Source organism: Ambystoma mexicanum, chromosome 14 (assembly GCF_040938575.1).
Source record: "Ambystoma mexicanum isolate Mex_15411 chromosome 14, UKY_AmexF1_1, whole genome shotgun sequence".
NCBI lineage: Eukaryota > Metazoa > Chordata > Amphibia > Caudata > Ambystomatidae > Ambystoma > Ambystoma mexicanum.
In genome coordinates, this window is record NC_090940.1 from 283252053 (window position 1) to 283276510 (window position 24458).

Sequence of the window (24458 nt, forward strand, 5' to 3'; positions counted from 1 at the left end):
AGAGCAATATCCACGGAGAGTTCCACTGAAGAAACCAGTACAGGTGAGGAGGAGGAGGAGGGGACAATTGAGGGCATTGATCAAGTCAGAACATCAGTTCCTGAGAGTTGGTTAAATTTCGTTGTGTACTCGATAAGGGACCCCTTCCCTGTCCCAGATCAAGGAGTTCTAAGTCTCGGGATTGAACCTTGTGTCGAGTATCGAATACCCGAGACATTTCTGTGATGAGTAGGTCAAAATCGTAGAGAGCTGGATTATCATTCTCCAAAAGTGGGTTAGCCCAGGCGGCAGCTGTCCCGGCCAGATGTGAGAGGGTAAACGTTGCCTTTGTGGTTGAATCAGGAAAGGCCTGGGGTCTGCACAAGAAGTGCAATTTTCACTGGTTCAGAAAGGTCCTGAATTTACGAGGATCCCCATGATACCTTTCGGGTGCAGGCAAAGGGAACGGGGAGGCGAGCACCACTGGTACTGGGTTTCGGGAAGGAGGAACAGGAGGTGGGGTAGGCTGTATGACTGGTGGTGTATCCCCGAATTCAGCATCAGGAGGCAAGGGGTGTCTCGTGTTTTGAATGTTACCTAGGCGTTGGTGGATGGCAGTGTTAGCTGCGGCCATGTCAGCACGTAACACGTCATGGCCTGCACCATAGCAGCCATGGGGTCGTCCGCGGCTCCCTCCATTGACTACACGACAGGATGGCTTCACAGTCTGTTGTGTCTTGACTGTCGTGTAGGCAGAAGAGTCCTCTGTCCACAAGTGCCGCACAGAGAGAGTCCAAAATCACTCTCTGTGCAACCCTTGAGGCCACAGGTGGGAGATGATCTTCCGGAACCACGAACCTCTGGGGACCCCACGTTACTGCAAAGAAAGCACCGGTTAAGTATCAAGCCAAAACAGCAGTCACAAACCAAACAGTAAGTAAGTGGAACGGTCTTACCAGAAAAGGGCAATGATGACGCTGCTAACCCTTTAGGAGGGGTTCCGGGACTCACCAGGGCGACTTCCCCAATATGATGTAATGAGCCCCTGAGGCCAGCCAGTGGTGTGAGGGCTAAGCCCACCTGACCCAAGGATCCAGACAACGAAACCAGAACGTAGTACCAAGGAATTACCAAGTAGAAGTCCAGTAAGCAGTCCGTGATTCATAACAAGAATATCCAAGCAGCCAGAAACAAGGGTAATCCAAGAGCAATCCTTAATCCAAGCCGAAGTCAGTTTCCATGTAAATCCAAATATGAGTATCCGAGGCGCAGAACAGTGCCAAAGTGAACAGCTGTGAAGCACCGAGTGTTCAGATGTGGCTGTTTAAATACGGCGCTGCGGATTACTTCCTGGTCACATGACTCGCGACCGCAACACGTGAACGTGCAGCAGAGACACGTGAGCGGGAAGCGTTGCTCACGTGACGCGGAAGGGAATTGCAGCGCCGGTCTCGCAGACGCCAAGGAACACGCCAATGGAGCGGGCGTATCCGCGAGTGTGTAACATGCCGAAACACACGCACTGGCACATGGGAGTCCGGGGGGAGCACACTTGAGTCCCGGAACCAGGCAAGAGGACGGGGCGGAATGGAGGGATGATGAGGACAGGCGTTGGGAACACTGGGAACGCTAAGGGGTGTGTGCGTGACAGCTGATCCCCACATCTTTAAAGGCCCTACAATCTTTCTTAGGGTTCGCCAACTTTTATAGAAGATTCATTAAAGATTTCTCATCCTCGGAGGTTAAGGGAGAAGGGATGTGAGAAGATGGGGGACCTTTTTGAGGATGTGAGGCTTCTTACTTGTAAAGAGTGGTGTGAGAAGTATGACTTGCCGTCGGGGGTCTTTTTGGCGTATGGAGCAGTGGTTCGCAGAATGGCAGAGTTGTGGGATGGAATTCCTGAAGAACCGGAACCATGTCCAGTTCTCCGAGCGCTACTTGACCAAGAGGGGGGTAGGGCGCGTATTTCTCGTATATACAGGGCTCTAGGGGAGGGACGGGGTGAAGGAGAGCTGAAGGTTAAGGAAAAGTGGCAAAGGGATATGGGGCGGTCTATATCAGAGGACGAATTGGAACAGGTTTGGGATTTGGTGCGGAAGACATTGAGAAATGCCCGCTTCCAGCTGGTCCAATTTAATATCCTGCATAGGGTGTACGTCACCCCTCTGGCACTCAAGGCGATGGGGGGGGGGATCAGACGGGGGAATGTCCTCGATGTGGCTCGGAAGGGGTGGGGTTTTGGCATATGGTGTGGGATTGTGCTGTGATAATGGAATATTGGGATGAGGTACTTCAAGGATTGAATGAGACATTGGGAACCACCTTGGAACGATGCCCGGAGACCTGCCTGTGGGGGAAACTCCCGGGGGGGAAGCGTAATAAGGTTCGGAATAGAATGGGCCGATTTCTGCTCATAATGGCTAAACGTCGAATGGCAATGGCGTGGAAATCGGCCCAGGGCCCGTTGATTAATTTGTGGAAAAAGGATGTACGGAGGTGGGGACTAGCGGAGCTGACGGTGCTACAGAATGGGGTGATGGGGGAGGAGCGGGAAGTGGTGACGATCCACTGGTCCCAACTGCTAAAACTGCTTCAGCTGCTTGTGAATGTCTTTTTTTAATATAATGGTTTTGTAGTGGCGAAAGACAATGATTTATGCCCACCATGAGGGGGACAGATATGGGAAGGGGAATGCGAGGGGGATAAGAGGGAGGAGGGAGCTCGGCGATGGGAATGGAAGGTAAAGGGGCCCATCCCTCAACGAACAATGGACATGGAAGCCAGCTGTGCTATGATTAATGGAAGCAAATGGAAGCAATGGAGTTATTGGCAAGTTAGGGTGTGGGGAGGGGGGATTGGAAACTGGTGGTATTGGTTGATGTGGGTGTTGATGTCCTTGGAGGTACAGGTATTGGGGGGCTAGGGAGGGTGGGGGAAGTTGTGTGATTATTATAATAAAATGCCAATAAAGCGTGTTTAAAAAAATAAGATTTCTCATCCTTGGTCACACCATTATCCGCACTGACGAGCAGTAAAACACCTTTCCGTTGGAATAATGTTTGCACACAAGCCTTTCAGAGTTTCGAGTCTGCTTTTACCAGTGCACCTGTTCCGCAACACCCTAATCCGAATTTACCGTTTGTGGTAGAGGCGGATGGATCGGATATCGCCCTTGGTGCTATTTTGTCTCAAGAATGTCCAGAAACTAAGGGATTGCACCCGGTGGCTTTTCATTCAAGAAAACTAACCTCATATGAAAGGAACTACACAATCACAGAAAGAGAGCTGTTAGCTGTACGTGACTCTTTCGTGACCTGGTGACATCATTTACTAGGTTCAGTTTTTCCTGTTCAAGTCTTCACTGACCACAAGAATCTGGTAGCCTTACAGTCGGTAAAGTGTTCTACCGCTCGGCATGCTAGGTGGCACGAGTTTTTTTCCATGTTTAATTTTACTATTACTTATCGGCCTGGTTCACTACACACGAAAGCAGATGCCCTCTCACGTATCCACGGAGACTCATTCCCTTCCAGATCAGACGGTCCTCTTTTGTTGCCACACCAGGTAGTCTGTGGTTATACCCTTCAACCCTCACTGCGAGATGAGTTATAGGAGTGGGTAAGAGACAATCCTGCAGAATCTGCCAAACTCAACCTTGAAGTCATACGGGGTTTGCCTCATATCAAGGGTCTTCTATTCCTTCCAGATAGTGATACTCGGAAGAAGGCTATTCAATGGTGCCATGATTCGAGGTTGGCTGCGCATCCCGGTAATAAGAAGACCGTTGATCTTTTGCAGCGTTCGTGTTGGTGGCCTTCAATGATAAAGGATGTTGCCGACTATATTTCTCACTGTTATGTCTGTGCTCAATGCAAAGTCTCTAGTACCAAACCTGTTGGGTTATTGCAATCCATGCCTGTTCCTGATTATCCTTGGTACATGATATCAATGGACTTCGTGGTCGACTTACCTCCATTTTCCGGGTTTGACACTGTTGGGTAATCATCGATTACTTGACCAAAATGGCATTGTTTGTGCCTTGTCAAGGTCTGCCCTCTGCACCGAGACTGGCGGATATGTTTCTAAGAAACGTGTTTCGTCTCTTTGGTCTTCCTTGTGTTATCATCTCGGATAGGGGTACACAGTTTACGTCGCACTTCTGGAAGTCACTTACTGCTTCTTTTGGGATTGATGAGAGATATTCCAGTTCTTATCATCCCCAAACAGATGGACAAACAGAGCGTCTCAACTCCACCATGGAACAGTTTCTAAGGTGCCTTATATATCAGTATCAGGACTCCTGGCTTTCGTTACTTCCAATGGCGTATAATAATTCAATACATTCATCTATGCGCTCTTCCCCGTTTTTTGCCATGTTTGGGCGTCATCCCAGGTATTTGCCTATCACCACTGTTTTACCAACACACCATCCGGCGGCTTCTTCTTGCGTTCAGAATCTGTGTTCAATACATAAACAGGTGAAGACGCATCTGGTGGTTGCACTGGATAATGCTAAACAATTTGCTGATGTCCACCATTCTCCGGCTCCTGATTATGTGGTGGGCAGTAAGGTTTTGCTATCAACGAGGAATCTGCGTATTCCTGGTAGGAGGGTTCTCCTTCCATGTTTTATGGGTCATATGTGATCATGGCGGTGATCAATCCGGTGGTGGTACGGTTGTCCCTTCCTCCTAAATGGAGGATTCATCCCGTTTTTTATGTATCGCTTGTTAAACCTTTTCATCCTGATACCTCTCTCCCTTCTCGCCCCCTCCGGTCATGGTACAGGGAGAAGAGGAGTATGAGGTTCATAAGATGTTAAACACCAAGGGTTTCTAAGGGTGTCAGGATGTATTATGTGGATTGGAAGGGTTATGGACCGGAGGAGCGGACGTGGGAACCAGTCCAGCACATTCATGCCCCTCGCTTAATTTCTGAATTCTGGACCACGAGGAGACGGGACCTATCTTTAGGGGAGGGTACTGTCAGGAATCGGCTATTGCGAGACGGTTTCCGTGTGCTGCAGGAAGCTAAAATAGAAAGGAAAAGAAACCAAGTAAAAGCCCTAGGACGACGGAATTCAGTTTTACGAAAATCTACTCGTTGCGGCAACTGGAGGTTGCCGTGGAAGCTAGGTGCCTCGTTGCTAAGGAGGAATAAAGTTCCTTCGATGTCACAACGCTCTTCAGGTGATCTTGGCTATTTAGCCACACCTCCTTAGCTACTCAGTGCTTCTGATCAAGCATTTTGGTGTTAGATTCTTGTTCTACGCTATCTACTGTTTTCTCATGTTTTGACCTTGGATATTTGAACTTCACTTGCCTTTGGACTACCCTGTTCTGCTTTTGGCCTTTAACTTTATTAAAAGTAAGTAAGTAAGCCTCTATTGGTTCCGAACTCTATCTCTTCCCCCTGGATTACGTCTCGTTTTTACCCTCATATTGTTGTGTCTTTGCCCGCATGGTTTATTGACCCGGACCGTTTAAAGGATTCCCTTTTGTGAGCGACTCTGTACGTTTTGTTTGTGGCTTACTAGTACCTCGTTCACTCACTCGTATTTTGTTTGGATTCAGTTTACAGCCTCAGCTGCGACGTAACATTGTAGGATCATAGTGGTTAATTCCTTTTTGCAGGGAATTATATTGGATATCGCCCTACAAATCCTGACCGTGGTAGTTCTGCCAAGTTTGTTACCCTAGCCAGGTTGGTGTTAATGTGGTACAAGGTTTGAATTCTTATATACAACCTTAAGTATAACTATTACTAACTGTGCTTTTCTTTCTACAGCCATGTGGTCTCGGTGGGATATCCAATCTTTCAATTAATAGATCCCTTTGTATGTGTATTCACTACATTCAGAGGGATACATTGGTCGGAAGAATTCTTCTTCTACACTACGGGGTCAAATCTGTGAAGAGGAATTCTGACACCCAGCAGTCTTCCAACGTTTTATAGATCGGGTATTTACTGATATGCTGTTCCTCTTCATCATTGTATATCTAGACGACATACTGATCTACTCCAAGGACCATCAAAAACATGAAGAGCACGTAAGGGCAATCTTACAATGTCTACGGGAACATAAACTCCTGGCCAAACCCGAGAAGTGCCTTTTTCATGTATCTACTGTTCACTATCTTGGATTCGTTCTTAGCCAAAAGGGGATTGGAATGGACTCTTCGAAGGTTGATTCCATTCTATCTTGGCCTGTTCCCACTAGCGTAAAGCAAATTCAATCCTTCCTGGGGCTTGCTAACTTCTACAGAAAGTTTATTCCAGCATGTTCAGAGATTGTTCATCCTATTGTTACATTATTAAAGAAGGACACCCCTTTTCAGTGGACCTCAGTCCAAGATTCCGCGTTTCAACGATTAAAGTCGGAGTTCACACAAGCTCCCATCCTTGCTCAACCTGAAACAGGCAGACCCTTCATTGTTGAAACTGATGCTTCCAACTACGCCATTGGGGCAGTCCTGAAACAGGAACTTGGAGACAAACTAGAACACCCCATCGCCTATCTCTCCCGCACCTTGACTCCCAGTGAAACCCATTATTCCGTCCTGGAGAAGGAATTTTTAGCCATCCGTCAGGCCTTCACTGATTGGCGTCATCTCCTTCTGGGAGCCAAACACCCAGTTCAAGTCCGCAATGACCATCGGAATCTACAAGGCCTACAATCCCTAGAATGTAGAAACAGTCGCCAAGCCTGCTGGGCCTTCTTTTTTGCCCAATACCAATTCCAAATCCATCACTTCCCTGGAACACACAACATTATAGCCGATGCCTTATCCAGACGTCCTGACTATGAATCCCTTGAAGATCGGACCTTTCCTAAGATGTTCCCCAACACTATATTTGTTGCTCAAGCAATTACTCCCCTGGAGGATATTCAAATCCAAACTCAGTCCTCAGAACCTTGGAAGGAGTTTAAGAGAAACAACCAATGGAAATGTAAAACAAGGGACGGATATCTATTTAAAGATAATAGGTTGGTTATTCCTACTCCTGGATTGAGACAAAAGATCACAAGCCTATGTCATGATACCTTCCATTCAGGACACCGTGACGTCACCAACACCCTTCATCTAATACAAAGACAGTTTTGGTGGCCCAGGATGAAGGACGATATCAAGATTCATGTCCGGACTTGTGCAGTCTGCAATCAGAACAAACATGACAATAAAATACCAGCAGGTCTCCTGCTCCAACCAGCAATACCAACAAGACCCTGGGAAGTCATTGCCACGGATTTTATTGTAGAATTACCGTCTTCCAGAGGCTACACAACCGTAATGCTTACCCCATTGATCTGTTCACACACATGACCCATTTTACGCCTTTAAACAAACTTCCATTCTCCTCCGAACTTGCTGGGATTTTCTTAGAACACATATTCCGGCTGCATGGGCTACCTTCCAAGATCATTTCTGACAGAGGGCCCCAGTACATATCCCAGTTCTGGAAACAGTTTTGTTGTATACTGGGAATCCAGCGTGCCTTGTTTTCAGGTTATCATCCACAGACCAATGGAGCTACTTAGTGAGTAAATCAAACTCTGGAACAATATCTTTGTTGCTTCGCCACCAAGGTCCAGGATGATTGGTCACTCTTAATACCTGTGGCCGAATTTGCATACAACAATTCGGATCATTCAGCTATCAAAACCAGTCCCTTTTTCTGTAGTCAAGTATTTCATCCTTCAGTCCTACCATCCATTCTTCCACATCCAACCCCAGTTCCTACGGTTGATTCCTGGATTGAAACACTAATCAATGTGCACAAAGAAGCTAAAGAACACCTAGAAAAAGCCAAAGAGACGTTAAACATTATGCTGACTCCAAAAGAAGACCAGGACCTTCCTATTCAATAGGCGATAAGGTCTGGTTATCCACAAAACTCCTCCCACGTCACCTACGACCAAATAAATTGGCTCCCAGGTATTACCGACCCTTTTCTATAAATCGTCAATCCAGTGGCCTTTCGACTCCGACTACCAGAATCATGGAAAAGGATCCACCCAGTCTTCCATACTTCTCTGTTGAAGCCATATGTTCAACCCTCTCGAACTGCTCCAAGATCTACTCCAGTGATTGTCAATGACCAACTCGAATACGAGGTCTCCAGAATTTGTGATTCTAGGTACCGACGTGGTCAGCTGCAATATTTGGTCGAATGGAAAGGATATCCACCTAGTGAGCGCACCTGGGAACCCATGTCAAACATGAATGCCCCCAGGCTGATTCGAAGATACCACCTTATCCATCCAGGCACACCCGGAGGAGCTGGGCTTCAGAGGAGGCATGCTGTCATGAACTGTCACTTGCATCCTTTCTGGACCTCGTGGTCCCTGACCCATAGAGCACTGAATGCAGTAACCCTCCCAACATGGCCGTCGAATATGAAACGCAGTTTGACAGCCTTTGCTCTCCACGCTCGGCGCACTACTAAACAGACACACCCCCGTGGCTCTCACGTCTCAACGCTACTGCTCGCCGTAGATGGACGAGCGCTGCCGGAGTTCGCTCGGGGCTAATTTCCTGATTTCTGTATCCCGGTTCCTTGATTCCTCCTCCTTTCCATTCATCCCTCAAACCTTACCGAACTTTCCTGGATTTACGCCCGCGCTCGAGTCACGTCTTCCGTGCCTCCGCACGCGGACATTGTTCCTCCCTGGTTCCGTCCTGAACAATCTGAACGAAGCACGCTGGAATCCGAAGACCCACGCACGGGCTTATACAAATCCTGGACCGTGCGAAAGAAGTCACAAAAGAAGGTTGCAAGCAAACAGGAAAAACAGGTGAGAAGGGGAGAGACTTGTGACAAAATGGGCCCAAAATACTGCCGCACCCACAGCAACAGGGCGGCATCCAGTGGATTGCACCAGCGGAGGTGAGGATGCTAAGAGGCCATGGCCAGTGACATGAATAGGCCGCACTAGGGCCAGTGACACGGCGCACCTGACGCCCGGACGAGGCCACGGTCCCGGCCTCCAGCGGGAGGTGACGTGGATGCCCATTACACAGTGCCGGGGCCACTACACATTACGCCATAGAAGGCTGGCACGTCAGCAGAGCCGCTGACAGAGGACTCCAGCTCTGAGCAGACCAATTAGCCCAAATAACAGCGTGGAACGATACAGCCCATCCCAGGGCCAGTACTGGAAACAGGTGGGCACTCTCAACACAGCCTGTTTGTGGACCGTGCCTGGTGGGAAGCGCCACAGACATCACCACCAGGTGGGAAGTGACAGTAACTTGTCAGGGCACAGGGTTGACGCGCATGGGGCCAGCAAATACGCCCGGGGAGCCCTACAAGCACTGAGGGTGCGCCCGAGGACCCGGGCCAACTGGGGCTGGGGCCCGGGGGTCGAGAGGTTTGAATAAACCTACTTAATTACGTAGGAGGACACATCCCACTTGTTAGGCAGAAACCTGTTCCCTTAGGCACCACTGCAAAAGATTTAAGACTACAGGTGGTTGGCAGTAAACCCACTTGGTAGGAGTCTGCACCACACAGATTCACTTGGTAGCTGTGGCTGAGCAGTCAGACTTCCCTCAAGAAGAGTTAGGCAGTATACAGAGCATACAAAATAGTTACAGAAATACAATAGCATAAGCAAACACTGACCAGGGCTTGGGTGTATAAGTATATAATTATTTATTTAACACACACTTGTAAAACACACTAGCACTAAATTGGTAAGATAAGTTCAAAACACAATGGGCCTCATTCCGAGTCCGGCGCTAATGGAAAAACGATGGCGGTAAAGTAATACCGCCATCATTTACCGACGTGGACTATTCCGACCCTTCACACCGTAATTACCGCCACCGTAAACTACGACGGCGTAAATAGCGTACCAGTGTCGCGCGCCCGACACACCACGTCGGAATTAACGCCAAGGCGTAAACCAGTGCAGATCCCAAGTAAAGCGGACACGGTAAAAACGGCCTCCACAAGGGCGCAAAGTACCTCCACGCCATGGCGCAATTACCGGCATCGCAGAGAAGGTGTTAACAACCCTGAAGAGTGCCAGAAAGAGGAACAGGTGCACCCAATCAGCACAGGTGGAGTCCATAGAGTCAGGCACAGCACAAAAGGAGCACACCCACACACCACACCCCCTCCCACACCAAGATGATACCAATTCTCGCAGCATTCATGGAGCTGGAGGCCCTGCTTGCAAGGCAGCAACGACGACAACATCAACAACAGCAACCACAGCAACCACAGCCCCCACCACAGAGGATACACAGGAGGAGAAGGAGGCAGAGACAGGGCCAGCATGCCCCACCGGTGCAGCCACAATTACCACGCCGTCAACCCCCAATCCCACGCATCAGACCCACCCCCTTCAACCTCACACCAGAGCAGATACACACCCTGTACCGCCTTGACCGGGACACGATAACCACCATAGTGGCCCTGATACATAACGACATAGTGAGCCTAATAGAAATCAGCACTGCCATCCCCCCTCTACTAAAGGTAGTGTCTGTGCTCCACTTCCTTGCCACAGGGACCTACCAGCATACAGTGGGGCACATGCACGGCATTTCACAGCCCATATTCTCACGTATACTCAACCAAGTGCTCGATGCCCTCCTCAAGCACAGAAGGGACTACATATGCCTCCCCCGGACTCCCCAGGAGACATATGATACCAAAGCTGCTTTCCATGCACTTGCAGGCATGCCAAATTGCATAGGTGCCATCGACTGCACCCACGTAGAATTGGTGGTGCCCCATGCCATGGAGGTGCCGTATCGCAACCGCAAGCAATATCACTCCATCAACGTCCAGATGGTGTGCAATGCCAGTAAAACCATCACACAATGCAATGCCCGATACCCTGGATCAACTCATGACTCCTTGGTCCTGCGCAACTCTACACTACCACGCTACATGGAGCGACATGCTGAACGACGTACCTGGCTGCTTGGTGAGTAACCGGAATGGGCCATGGCAGTCCATTGGGGCTGTGAGTAGGCTGCCAGCATACTCCACCCGGGTGGTAAAGGGTGGGGTAGAGAGATGCATAAGGTTGGGTCAGTCAACGTCATTGTACGCTGTAATGGGGTCACTGTATCCTGGGAGCTGTGTGCATGGCCAGTGAACACCTGCTGCAATGTCAGATTAGCCCATTTCTCCACCATGATTGCACGAACACTTACCTTCATTCCACTATCATGCAGGTGATGCTGGCTACCCATTGAAGGCATGGCTCATGACCCCCGTCCGCAACCCACAGAACAGGCACCAGGAGGACTACAATAGATCTCATACCCGTACACGGGTGGTGATAGAGCAGACCTTCGGACTACTGAAGGCACGATTTCGTTGCCTCAGCCGGTCAGGTGGGGCCCTCATCTACAGCCACGAGAAGGTGTCCAAGATCACCATGGCATGTGCAATGCTGCACAACATGTGCATCCAGCGGAACGTGCCACTGCCCCCTGACGTGGGTCTGCCCCCACCAGAGGAGGAGGAGGAGGAGGAGCAGGAGGAGGAAGGAATGGCAGGACAGCATCACGGGGCCGATGCACAGGAGGGACGTCACGTGCGACAAGCATTGATTGACCAATATTTCTGAGTCACAAGTCAGCTGAGGGGGTGAGGTTGACAGGACATTGGGCACTGGGTGTGGGGATACGTGTACTACATGCACTGTGAGACATTAAAAGACACATGCACAATGATCAATGTCCACTCTGTTTTCAAGTAAACACCAAACTGTGTATTGTACAATCATGTGAACACGTGTACAAATATTCCTCCACCTTCACCCCCCTCCCCCCCAACTCCCACGCACACCCTCACCCCCCTCCCCCCCAACTCCCACGCACACCCTCACCCCCCTCCCCCCCAACTCCCACGCACACCCTCACCCCCCTCCCCCCCAACTCCCACGCACACCCTCACCCCCCTCCCCCCCAACTCCCACGCACACCCTCACCCCCCTCGCCCTCCCCCCACAACAGCCCCACAATGGTCCCATCAAGTCTACATAGGCCACATGTGTGTGGCTTCATAGTCAATGTCCACGCCCCGAGCATGTGGATTCATTTACGCATTGTGCGTTGTGACCTGCGGACCGGGCTGGTCTGCGTGGAGGAGCACTGGGAGGGTGGTTCCTCCTGCTGGGGCTGAGGCCTGGGGGTAGCTGCCTCCAGGGCATCAGCAATCCTGCCGAGCACCTCACATAGCCGGTTTGTTGATGTTGTGATGACCTCGCCCAGAGCCTGCAGGTCATTGTGATGCACCAACCCTGATTCCCGGTTGTCCCGCAGAAACTCCTCAATCATGGACGTGAGGTTCTGGGAGTGCACAGCTTCTGCGGCCGTTGTGGGGGATGTGGTTTGCAGGCTCGGTATGGTGCCTGCAGGCCTCTCAGGTGTTGCGCCAGGGGATGTGGGCTGATGTGAGACAGGTGTTAGCCCTTCGCCTGTGAGGCCTGGCCCATCACTCGACCCGGAGTCGCTATGTGCAACCTGGCTGTATGATGGTGACTCAGGGCTGCAGACGTTGGTCTCCTCAACGTTGACCCCGGAATGGGATGTGGGGCTGTCTGGCACACTAAGGAGGCACATGGCAGCATTCTCCCCTGACATGCTGGATTCCTCAGGGTGTAGCGTGGGGCTTGTTTCCTGCGGAACTGCAGCCATGTCCAGGTGCGCGGGTGGGGGTTGTGTACCCTCCATGGGGGTTGCTGGAGCAGGTGGTGTGGTATGGGCCTTGTGTCTGCCAGCAGGTATGCGCTGTACCCTGCCCCTGTGCCGGGAGGTACTTGGCCGGGAGCCTTCCTGCTCCTCACTTTCATGACCGCTACCTGTGGGGGGCAAGAGAGAGAGAGACAGCATGATCAATGATCTGGGGGTCATCATGACTCCAAGCCTATGGTAACACAATGGGAGAGCAGCGTCTTGGTGATATTTAGGTTTGTGTGAGGACTTGGCTTGGATGGAAAAAGCATACTATTGGCGGGGTCAATCATGTTGGCGGAGTACAGTGGTGAGTGACATTGGCCAGCTCTCTGTGTGGAATGGCCAATATGGGTGTCAGCCTTGCACCTGACATCATCCTGGGTCACACTTGTTACGACATGTTGGGGGGGGGGGGGGCTACGAAGCAAACTTCATGTGACTCTTAGGGCGGCCCTTAGCGGTGATTCAAATTAAGGATGCATGTACTGTTTGGACTCATGACACTCACCTGCATCAGCGGATGAGGGGTCACCGCAGTCCATTTCGCCCACACCTTCGATGGCTTCTGTGCCCATCATCTCCGCACATGTTTCCTCCCAGGGCATCATTTTAATGGGTGAGCCTGGGCCTCCTCCTGTCTCCAGGGCCTGCTGACGGTTTGCTGACATGATGGCCCGCACCCTGAGACGAAGGTCATCCCACCGTTTGCGGCAATGCGTTGTGCTGCGGGGGGTGTTTCCAACGGCGCTCACCCTCTGCGCGACCAACTCCCATATCTCCTTCTTCCTGAGGATGGTGGGCCTACGCATGTCGCTGCAGAATACGATGTCTGCATGTTCATGCAGGGTGTCGACCAGGACCTGTAACTCATCCTGGGTGAATCTTTCTTTTCTGATGCGCGCTGCCCCCTTTTTCAGAACTTTCGGCATGATGATCTTCTCTGTTGTTTGTTTGGTCGATCTGAGTCCTGTATGGAGTCCTGTTTGTCCTGTATGGTGTGGATTGCAATGGATTGTGATTTTAAATATGGCCGCCGTGATGCTTCCCGTTCCTGTGCGATGACGTTATTTCCGTTTCCGGTATTTAGCGGTGGCCGTAAATTACGGTCTGCGTAACTTACGGTCACCGCTAATTACGGATTCTATCGAAGGCGGTGGTGTTAATTGCGTCTAGGCTTATGGCGGTAAGGGGTTTGACGGGACCTTTTGCGCTATGCCGCAAGGGAGTTTACCGCCATGGCGGAATACTCGTGCACGCGAAGTCGGAATATGGTGTAAATAGCGCCTTCCGACCACATCGTACATGGTATTTACGCCATGGCGGTAATTACTGTTACTTTCCGCCGGACTCGGAATGAGGCCCAATCACTATTATCATATGTACATCCCTGATTACTTGTTGGACAAGTCTTAGTTAACACCACTTATATTTCCAGACAGAGGTGAGCGCTTAACGTTCGATGGCACTCCAACAAGTTAAATAAAAAGGGAGGGAAAATAAGAATTATGGAAACATACACACTAAACACTTTTTAAAGAACCACAGCAAGTTTAGGAAGGCAGAGTCTACTGGTGAGCAAGGAAGTTTAGGCGCCATGCCCACTTTCAAGGGAGCCGGGTGGAAGATGCCCAAGATCAGACAGTTACACAGAGTCTTCAAAGTTTGTGGAGGTAGTTTGAAAAAGGTTTAGTTCAGTGCAGAAAAGTTAGCTAAGGTGTCCCAGGCTAACCCAGGTTCGAGAGACGAGGATTTAATACACCCGTTCAAACGGTTACAAGAGAAGCCAGGCGGAACACGGTACCTTAAATGGAGAGAATCCTCCAGCGGGGGCAGTTGTTCCTGGCAGCGGGTGCAAGTCGCAGCGTCGTCCAGAGGAAGAGAAGATCTCGTCGTGGAGGAAGGATGAAGGTCGTTGCACTGCCAGGGAAAAAACCAGCCGTGGAGTTCTCCGGTACAAAGGTACTACCCTTTCAGTTCGCGGTAGTGGTGAACACGCGGTATCCCGGTTGCCGGGGTGCTTGGCACAGGCAAGGCGGCCATGAGATGCTCCAGGAAGGCAAAAAGAAGATAGACTGGTTATCCCCACCAGTCGAAGGAAGAAGACAATCCGGGCTGGAGATCTCCTCTGTCGTTGGGAAAAGTGGTGAGACGGTTCAGCAGGGCTCCATCGGTGGTGTCGTTGTTGCAGGCCGGCTCAGCTTCTCCCTCCTCAGATTCTTAGGTCCTGTGGCGACTTCTGAAGTTCCAGTCCCCCAAGCCCTGCTTTTATGCAGCACACCCCCATTCACCCAGCCTAGCTGTCAATCAAACATGCTAAGTGGTGAGCCGGCCGGTGCGACTTGAGTTATCAAGGTAACTCAGTCCAGGGTGCCTAAACCCCCTCCCACACCCCCTGTGGTACCCAGACAGAGTGGCACCACTTTTGGAGGCTTCTGTGGAGAAGCCTGCCAAAAAGTGGAACAAAGGGCTCGACTTGGGTTGGAGTCACAGAAGAGAGCACAAACGCCATTTTAGAATCGAGTTCTGGCAAAAAATACCAACCGGCGAATTAATATTAAATAAATAAACTGGCGGTATGTTCGGGGCTATATGAATTAAATAATTAAAGTTGGTAGCCTCGAACAATGGGAAAATCCCATAGAGGTATGTTTGCGGTCGAATATAAAAAGTAATATCCACTGCCACCAGCCAAAACTCGATCAGGGGGGACGGAGACGTGCCCCCTCGAACAACAGACCCCGGGGCAATCGAATTGTCCCGACCAGTACATCCACAATATGATGGTTTGTACTGGTTTCTGTTCATAATTTGGGACTAGCAAAGCCAATGGTGACTTTACGTGCCCTGGGAGACAGTAGTCAGTCCCAGGGTATGGAGTCTATGTTGGGGGGTTGCTACGACACCCCTGGGTTACGGCACAGAGGGTGCTGTGTAACCCACACAAAAACACATGAGACCCTATGGAGTAAAAGACCCCATAGCCCATAAAACACATGGAAAGTTAAAGGAACACCTCAAATCATGTCTAAGAGTGGGAGCAAAAGAATCTCACTCTTAGCAGGAGAGAAAAAAATAAACCCCAAAAATCCAGCAAAGCTGCTGGGGGACTCACTAGGTTTGGGAAATTAGCCTTACAGAGAATTCTCCCTAACACTCCCCCTCCCCCCCAGACTAAGGGACAGGAGGATTTAATCCACTCCTGGATGAACCTCATACCTCTAGTCGATGATATACATCCTAGAGAGTCCATCAGCATTTTGATGGTGACACCCTGACCTGTGCTCAATGGTGAAATCAAACCCTTGTAGGCAGATTGACCATCTCAATAGTTTTGGATTTTCCCCCTTCATTTGCATTAACCATCTCAAGGGTTGGTGGTCAGTCTGAATAACAAAAGTAGAACCATACAAGTATGGCCTAAACTTCTTCAGTGCCCACACAATAGCAAAGCATTCTCTTTCGATTGTTGCCCACCTTGTCTCAGGATCCTTCAGTTTTCTACTGATGAAGCAAATGGGGTGCTCCCTACCCTTCTCATCCAGTTGGCTAAGGACTGCATCTTTACCTACATTTGAAGCATCTGTCTGCACAATGAAAGTTTGGTGGTAGTCAGGAGCTCTCAGTACTGGTGCTTGGCAAAGAGCCTTCTTCAGGTTTTCAAATGCCTGATTGCATTCCTCATTCCATTTGACCTTCTTAGGGAATTTTGGAGAGGAGATCACATTCAGTGGAGAAGCTATGGTCCCATAGTTCTCAATGAAATTCCTGTAATACCCAGTGAGGCCTAGGAAAGCTCTCACCTGAGTTTGAGTAGTAGGTATTGTCCAATTTTGCACAGCTTCAATTTTACTGAGCAAAGGCCTTATTTCTCCACCTCCTACCTCATGCCCAAGGTAGACCACCTAACTCTGACCAATTTGGCATTTACTTGCCTTTATGGTCAGACTGGCCTGTCCAAGAGCCTGCAAAACATATCATAAGTGGTTCACATGTTCTCCCCAGGTTTGGCTGAATACTGCAATGTCATCCAAGTATGCCATGCAGAAGTCCTCCATCCCATTCAGAACCTGATTCACCATTCTTTGGAATGTAGCAGGTGCATTCTTCAATCCAAAAGGCATAATCTTAAATTGGTATAAGCCAACTGGAGTAGAAAATGCAATCTTTTCCTTGGCATGGTCTGTCAGGGCTATTTGCCAATAGCCTGACGTAAGGTCAAATGTGCTGAGGAACTTGGCTGAACCAAGTCTATCTGTCAAACTCCGAGTCGGTAACACCACTAATACTCTTCTCTTCCTCCCCCTCCTCCTCACCTGTGTGGTTGCTGTGGTCTGGACTGATGGATCTCCAGGTCCAGTAGTCTTTCTTTTTTTGCAGGTCGTCCGTGTCTCCCACGAGACGAAGCCACAGTGGAGGCCAAATAAAAGGCACCCCACTGAGACCCCGGTCCCGGGAGGGACAAATAGGGGAAAAAGCCGCAAGCGGCAGAAAAAACCCCTGCTGAAGGCACTGGAGTCCTTGTGGAAACTGGGCTTCGTGGGAAGTAGATCCAGAGGAAACGCTGACAACCGGGAGGTGTACAGAAGAAAGAAGATTGAAGCCAAGAGAATAGCGAAGCCGACCGAGAAGGGGAAGAGAAAGTAGGCCAGGCGGGTGCCGTGAAGGCACATCAGGGTGGAGGAAAACAGAACCTGAAGCAGGCGAAAAGCAGAGAAAAGAAATTCAGAGCGGAGGAAAAACTGTAGAGAAAGTAGAGCATAAGCAACGGCGGCAGCGAGGAGAACAGCTGACGGAAAGGTTGCAATGCGAGATGCTGACGGGAGGCGGGGCCTAAATAGGAAGCGTGAACTGTGTGAAAAGACTAGACCGCGCAAAGGCGCTCGGCCATGTAAGCACGATATGGTGCTAAACCCGGGTCCTTGGCCACAGACGCCAGGAAGAGACGCGGCGCGTGACAGTATGCCCCCCCCTACACTGAGAACCCCCGGGCTTCCCTGGATGCCCTCTGTGAAACCTCCGGAGGAGAATGGGGGCATGGATATGAGAAACAGGCTCCCAGGAATCTTCAGCACTGGAGTAACCCTTCCAATCGACAAAGTATTCTAAGCGACCCCTGCGATACCTGGAATCACGAATACTAGAGACCTCGTACTCCTCGTTTATATTCCCGGGTGCAGGAATGGGGAAGGTACAGGCAACCTGGGAATTATCCGCACTCCTCAATAAGGAGGCATGAAAAACGGGGTGAACCCGCTTCAAGGAAGGAGGTAGGTGTAGTGATACACAAAATTGCAAATTTGACAATCAGGGCTTTAGATGACAGCATTAGCCGCTGAAAGCCAATAGTTTATTCAAAGTATGTGCCAAAAATGCTGACAGTAGTCTGTTGTAGCACCTCCGCGACGCAGTAGTGAGCTACAAGGAATATGCAGGCCTAGTAGGGGTGGTAGGTCACATTATGCATTGTAGATAGACAGGCAGGGCGAAGGCCCCAGTTCTGTAGCTAATAGACATTATTGGAGTGTTTGGAACATTATTGCACCTATATAGCGCTTAGATAGCCAATCTTAAGCGCTATGAACACTAAGCTATGAGTGCATGCCTTTTAGAGCTTGCTCACATGGGGTTAATTCATCTGGGCTTCTCTTAGAATATTCTGCCTTTCTAACTGTAGCCCTGCATGGCTATGTAAACTAATCCTCTTTCTCTGGGAAGGCACTGATAAGACATTCCTGAGCTTTCGCGCAGATGGGCTCTTAGCAGGGAGGGGCACAGAAAGGAGCATAGTGGAAATTCACAGAATTGGGTATTTCCATGAGCAAGCTTATATTTTGCACAGGGAAAGTTCTGGAACTGTGCGTCATGGACTGACAGCACGAGATTATAAAAATGCATGCCCACATGACTCAAGTGGGAGATCGATCTGTGGACTTGGATCGAGCAAAATCGAGTGTCCGGAACCTGCTGCTCTGTCGGCACCCTGCAGCATTGTCCTCTGAGCGGGGCTGGCTACAGCTAGCTTATGAGGGCCAGGGTCTCCCAGTGCTGATTGAAGGGGCGTAAGACTGTGTTTCTCTGTGTTTCTCTAAGTTCTATGTTTCTCTATATTTTGTATTTCTCTAAGTTTGTGTTTTGTAATCTTCTCTAACTTGAATCCCAAGATGTTGCTGAAATTCACTGTTTAGAATAAATGCTGAAACCTTTTGAAGGTGTCATTTGTCAATAGCATGAATTCACTGATCAGCACAATAGAACCTGTATTTTGGGCTGAATTGGGTAATTTTTGCTCTCAAGGGCTGGTCCCAAGGAAGATTTTCCCCATTTCAAGACAGTAGGTTAAGGCGAAAAGTCACTGGGTTTATTTTGGCTGCGATGGAAAAGGGGCCCACGAACCGTGGAGATAATTTGGAGGGGCGAGACCAGCGTGGGAGGAATTTGGTGGAGAGCCACACCTTGGAGCCCACCGTCCAATCGGGGACATCCCGACGGTGCCTATCATCTTGTTGTTTTTACCCCCGGAGACTCTCAGATAAGCTCAATGTAGCTGTTCTTTGGGCTTCCTTCAGCCGAAACAACACATCCTCCACGAGTGGCAGGGAGGAGTGAATTGGAGAGCGACGGATTATAGATCGAGGGTGATACCATAGGAACAGAAGAAAGGTGACATCTTGATGGCCGAATGTCTGGAATTATTATATGCAAACTCCGCCGTGGGCAGCAGAGCCACCCAATTGTCTTGTTCAGCATTAACATAAGCCTGAGGATATTGTTCCAGAGTAGAATTTAACCTCTCCGTTTGCCCATTCGTCTGCGGGTGGTAACCCGATGACAAAGCCCTCTCGATGCCTAGGTTCTGACATAAAGACTTCCAGAACCGGGACACAAATTGGCTCCCGCAATCAGACACAATCTTGTCCGGGAGACCATGAAGTCGAAAAATGTCCCTGACGAAAACCTGAGCCATGGCTTCTGCTTTGGGTAGACCAGAGAGCGGTGAAAAATGAGCCGTTATGGTGAAAGAGTCCATAGTCACAAGGATACAGGAACAGCCTTGTGAGAGTGGTGGGTCCACAATGAAGTCAGTTGTGACATGGCTCCATGGATGAGTGGGAACTTCTTCTTGTTGCAAGAGGCCCACCGGTTTTTGAGTACAATATTTACTTTGTTTACAAATGGCGCAGGTCTGAATGAATTGTCTGACATCCTTAGTAAGATGGGGCCAGTAGAAAGTCCTTTGGACTAGCTCCAGAGTGCTAGTTAGCCCCCTGTGTCCGGCTGTTTCGTGATCATGGCACCACAAAAGGACTTTGTTCTGTAGTTCCTTAGAAGGTATCCACCGTTGGCGTCCCTTAAACATCAAACCATCCCTCTTGATTAGACCAATAGGTTCCTGGTGACTAACTGTTGCTTCTTTGACTTGTTGTAAGAAAGAAGAAAGGAAACCCATGATCTTGTTTCTAGGAAATATCCTCTCCGGAGTGCAGGTGAGTTGCTTGGAGCCATAAGTTTTCCTGGAGAGGGCATCTGCCAATGTATTTTGACTACCAGGTATGTAAGTAATCAGGAAATCATATTAAGAGAAAAAGTGTGCCCAACGGGCCTGTCTGGAGTTAATACAATCCATAGATTGTAGCACCTGTAGGTTTTTATGGTCGGTCCTTATGATAAAAGGGTAGGTATTTCCTTGGAGCAGATGCCTCCATTCTTCACACGCCTTTTTCATAGCCAATAGCTCTCTCTCTATAACTGAATAATTGCTCTGGCTCTCAGTGAGTGTCTTTGACAAATAGGCCACCGGATATTCTATGCCTTGGTGATCTTGAAGGAGAATTGCCCCTATGGCATCGGACGATGCATCAGTCTCTAGAATGAATTGCTTAGTTTGATTGGGCTGTTGTAGAATGGGTGCTTGACAGAACTGCTCCTTGAGATGGCGAAAACTATCCTCTGCCTTTGAATTCCAGGTGAACGGTCCAGAGGATTTCTTCAACAGGCTGGTAATGGGTATAACAATGTTCGAGAATCCTGCTATGAATCGCCGGTAAAAATTGGCTAGACCCAAGAATCTCTGTACTTCCTTTACTGAGGTAGGAGCCGGCCAATGAAGGATAGCTTCTACCTTGCTCTTAGCCATCTATACCCCATGAGGTGACAGAATGAATCCCAAATAGGGAACAGAAGAAACCCCAAAAAGGCACTTCTCTCTCTTGGCCAAAAGATGGTTACTCTTGAGTCTGGACAACACTTCAGTAAGGTGTTTGGTATGGTCGAGCATGTTGTTGGAGAATACCAAGATATCGTCGAGGTAAATGACAACTGAAATAAACAAGAGGTCGTAGAAAATGCGGTCCATAAATCTTTGGAAGACAGCTGGTGCATTTACGAGCCCAAAAGGCATTACATGGTATTCGAAGAGGCCGAAAGGTGTCCTGAACGCAGTCTTCCATTCGTCACCCTTCTTGATGCGGAGCAGGTGGTAGGCGTTCCGCAGGTCTAGTTTGGAGAATATTGCGGCACCTTGGACGGCTGCTAGTATATCTAAGATCAGAGGCATGGGGTAGCGGTCCTTTTTGGTAACTTTGTTAAGACCTCTGTAGTCGATACAAGGTCGCAGATCTGTGGAATCCCTCTTGGGGATAAAAACAGTGGGGCTCCAGCAGGTGATTTTGACGGCCGGATGAGACAGTTGCAAAGATTGTCATCCAAATATTTCCTCAGGACATCTTTCTCCTTTCCCGATATTGCAAACATTTTGCCAAAGGGTACCAAAGCGTTGGGTGTCAGGTCTATGGAACAGTCTTCAGGTCTATGGGGGGGTAATTCCAAAGGAGAAGAGTTGGTGAAAACTGCATCAAAGTCCTCAAGGATCTGCAAGATCGTATGGACTCCGACTGTGGCAGCAGGCTTACTAGAATACGTCTCCACTGTCTGGTAGTGGACGCCCTGCAAACATTGTTTTTGGCAGTAAGTAGAGCTGAAATCAAGACGGTTGGAGGCCCAATCAATGTATGGATTGTGCTGATGGAGCCAAGTAATACCCAAAATGAGAGGAAAATGGGCTGCTCGAATGATGTCAAATGTTATATTTTCAGAGTGTTGGTGGATGGTGAGCAATAGTGGTTCTGTAGATTGGGTAATAAGTCCGGAGCTCAAAGGTTTACCATCCACGCCCTCCACCTTCTGTCCCTCCTGTCGGTCTATGCGCTTGGCACCCACTTGATTGACCCATAGAGTGTCCGCAAAGTTTCCGCAGCTCCACAATCCAGGAGAGCCAAAGCCTCAATCTGGTTCTCCCCGATGGTGATTTGTACAGTGATAATCATGAGGCGAGAGTCTTCGGAGGAGTTAGATGAATCGTTTGACATGGAAACATAGGGACTATACAGCACCCCTCGACATCCCGTCCCTTCTAGGATCGAGGGCGTTCGTTTTCCGGCTGCTTACAAGATAAATCAGGGCAATTCCTTACAGAGTGTCGGTCTGATCCACAATAGGCACATAGGCCCTGCTCCCTCCTTCTCTTCCTCTCTTCGGGAGTAAGGGAACGGTGTGTAGCACCTATTTGCATTGGTTCTTCAGTTTGTTTGGATGAAGCCGGAGGAGGGAGTCCACTAGGGAAGAAGGATCGGCTTCGCCGTTTCTCTTGTCTCCTTTCTGTCATTCGGAATTCGATCTGAAGAGCAGCTGTCATTAGACCAGCTAGTGATTCTGGATGGGGAGAGCGGGCCAATTCATCTTTTAGATCTTCTCTAAGGCGACGCCGGAATAAGGTGATCTGTGACTGTTCCGACCAGCCTGTTTCCAAGGCCAGCCTTTTAAATGTTGAGATATAGGACAGCACATCAGACTGTCCCTGTCGAACATCCTGCAGGTCTTCCCCTGCTCACATGGCGACTTCGGGTCTCTCGAAAGTACTCTTGAGAAGACCTAAAAAAGCCCCATAGTCCTGTAGCACAGGGTCAGAGTTGGTTACCAGGGGAGTAGCCCAGGCCAATGCATTTCCTGACATATTGGAAATCATGAAGCCGACCTTGGCCTGGTCAGAGGCGTAGGTGCGGGGCCTAAAGGTAAAATATACTTTGCAGGCATCTAGAAATTCTCTCAACTTCTTCGGTGAGCCTTCAAACTTGCCTGAAGAGAGGGCCATGGGAGGTAAATCTGTGGAAGGTGGTTCCCATGAGGCTATCATCTGTTTCAAAAGGGTGTTCTCGGCTTTCATATTTTGCATCTACAATGAGAGATTCTGGACCGCGGCCACCAGTTCCTGTACTTGCTCAGGGGTGGCCATTGTGGATAGTGGCCGTTGCAAACTGTCAAACTTCGAGTCGGTAACACCACTAATACTTTTCTCTTCCTCCCCCTCCTCCTCACCTGTGTGGTCGCTGTGGTCTGGACTGATGGATCTCCGGGTCCAGTAGTCTTTTTCTTTCTTTGCAGGTCGTCCGTGTCTCCCACGAGACGAAGCCACAGTGGAGGCCAAATAAAAGGCACCCCACTGACACCCCGGTCCCGGGAGGGACAAATAGGGGGAAAAGCCGCAAGCGGCAGAAAAAACCCCTGCTGAAGGCACTAGAGTCCTCGTGGAAACTGGGCTCCGTGGGAAGTAGATCCAGAGGAAACACTGACAACCGGGAGGTGTACAGAAGAAAGAAGATTGAAGCCAAGAGAATAGCAAAGCCGACCGAGAAGGGGAAGAGAAAGTAGGCCAGGCGGGGTGCCGTGAAGGCACGGCATGGTGGAGGAAAACAGAGCCTGAAGCAGGCGAAAAGCAGAGAAAAGAAATTCAGAGCGGAGGAAAAACTGTAGAGAAAGTAGAGCGTAAGCAACGGCGGCAGCGAGGAGAACAGTTGACGGAAAGGTTGCAACGCGAGACGCTGACGCGAGGCGGGGCCTAAATAGGAAGCGTGAACTGCGTGAAAAGACTAGACCGCGCAAAGGCGCTCGGCCATGTAAGCATGATATGGTGCTAAACCAGGGTCCTTGGCCATAGACGCCAGGAAGGGACGCGGCGCGTGACACTATCCACCAACTCATCTATCCTTGGCAAAGGGTTGGCATCAGTCTTGGTGACTGCATTAAGAGCTCTATAGTCCACGCAGAATCTCAATTCTTTGGATACTGCCTTTGGTACTAACACAACTGGGCTAGACCATGGGCTAGTAGAGGGCTCTATTACCCAGAGATCAAGCATCTTATTGACCTCCTCTTTAATGTGGGTTCTTACATTTTCTGACATTCTATATCCTCTGCTTTTGACTGGCAGACAGTCACCAGTGAGTATATCATGCTGTCCCCAATTTCAAGCCTGGTGAAAGTGAGAACAGAGAGGCAAACTGATTTAACATGGCCTTGCACTCTTCTTGTTGCTCAGGTGTCAGATTTGAAGAGAGATTTACTCCTTCAATCTTTTCGTCTAAGGGTAAGCCTCTGAGGAGATCAGGTAGAGCTTCTCTCTCTTCTTCCTCTTCTGTTGAAGCTAGAAGCAAGGCTCCTACTTCAGGTCTGGAGACATACGCCTTTAGTCGGTTGGTGTGGAAGACTCTAGGAGCCTCCTTGGGATTGCCCAAGTCCACCAGATAGTTCACCTCTCCAAGTTTACCCACAATCTTGAAGGGTCCCATCCATTTATCTTGCAAGGCCCTCTGCCTTGTTGGGATCATAACTAGAACTAGCTGGTCTTGAGTGAACTCAACCATGTTAGCCTTCTGGTCATGCCAATGTTTGACCAGGGCTTGTCCAGCTTTCAGGTTATCACTAGCTTCTGTCATCATTTGT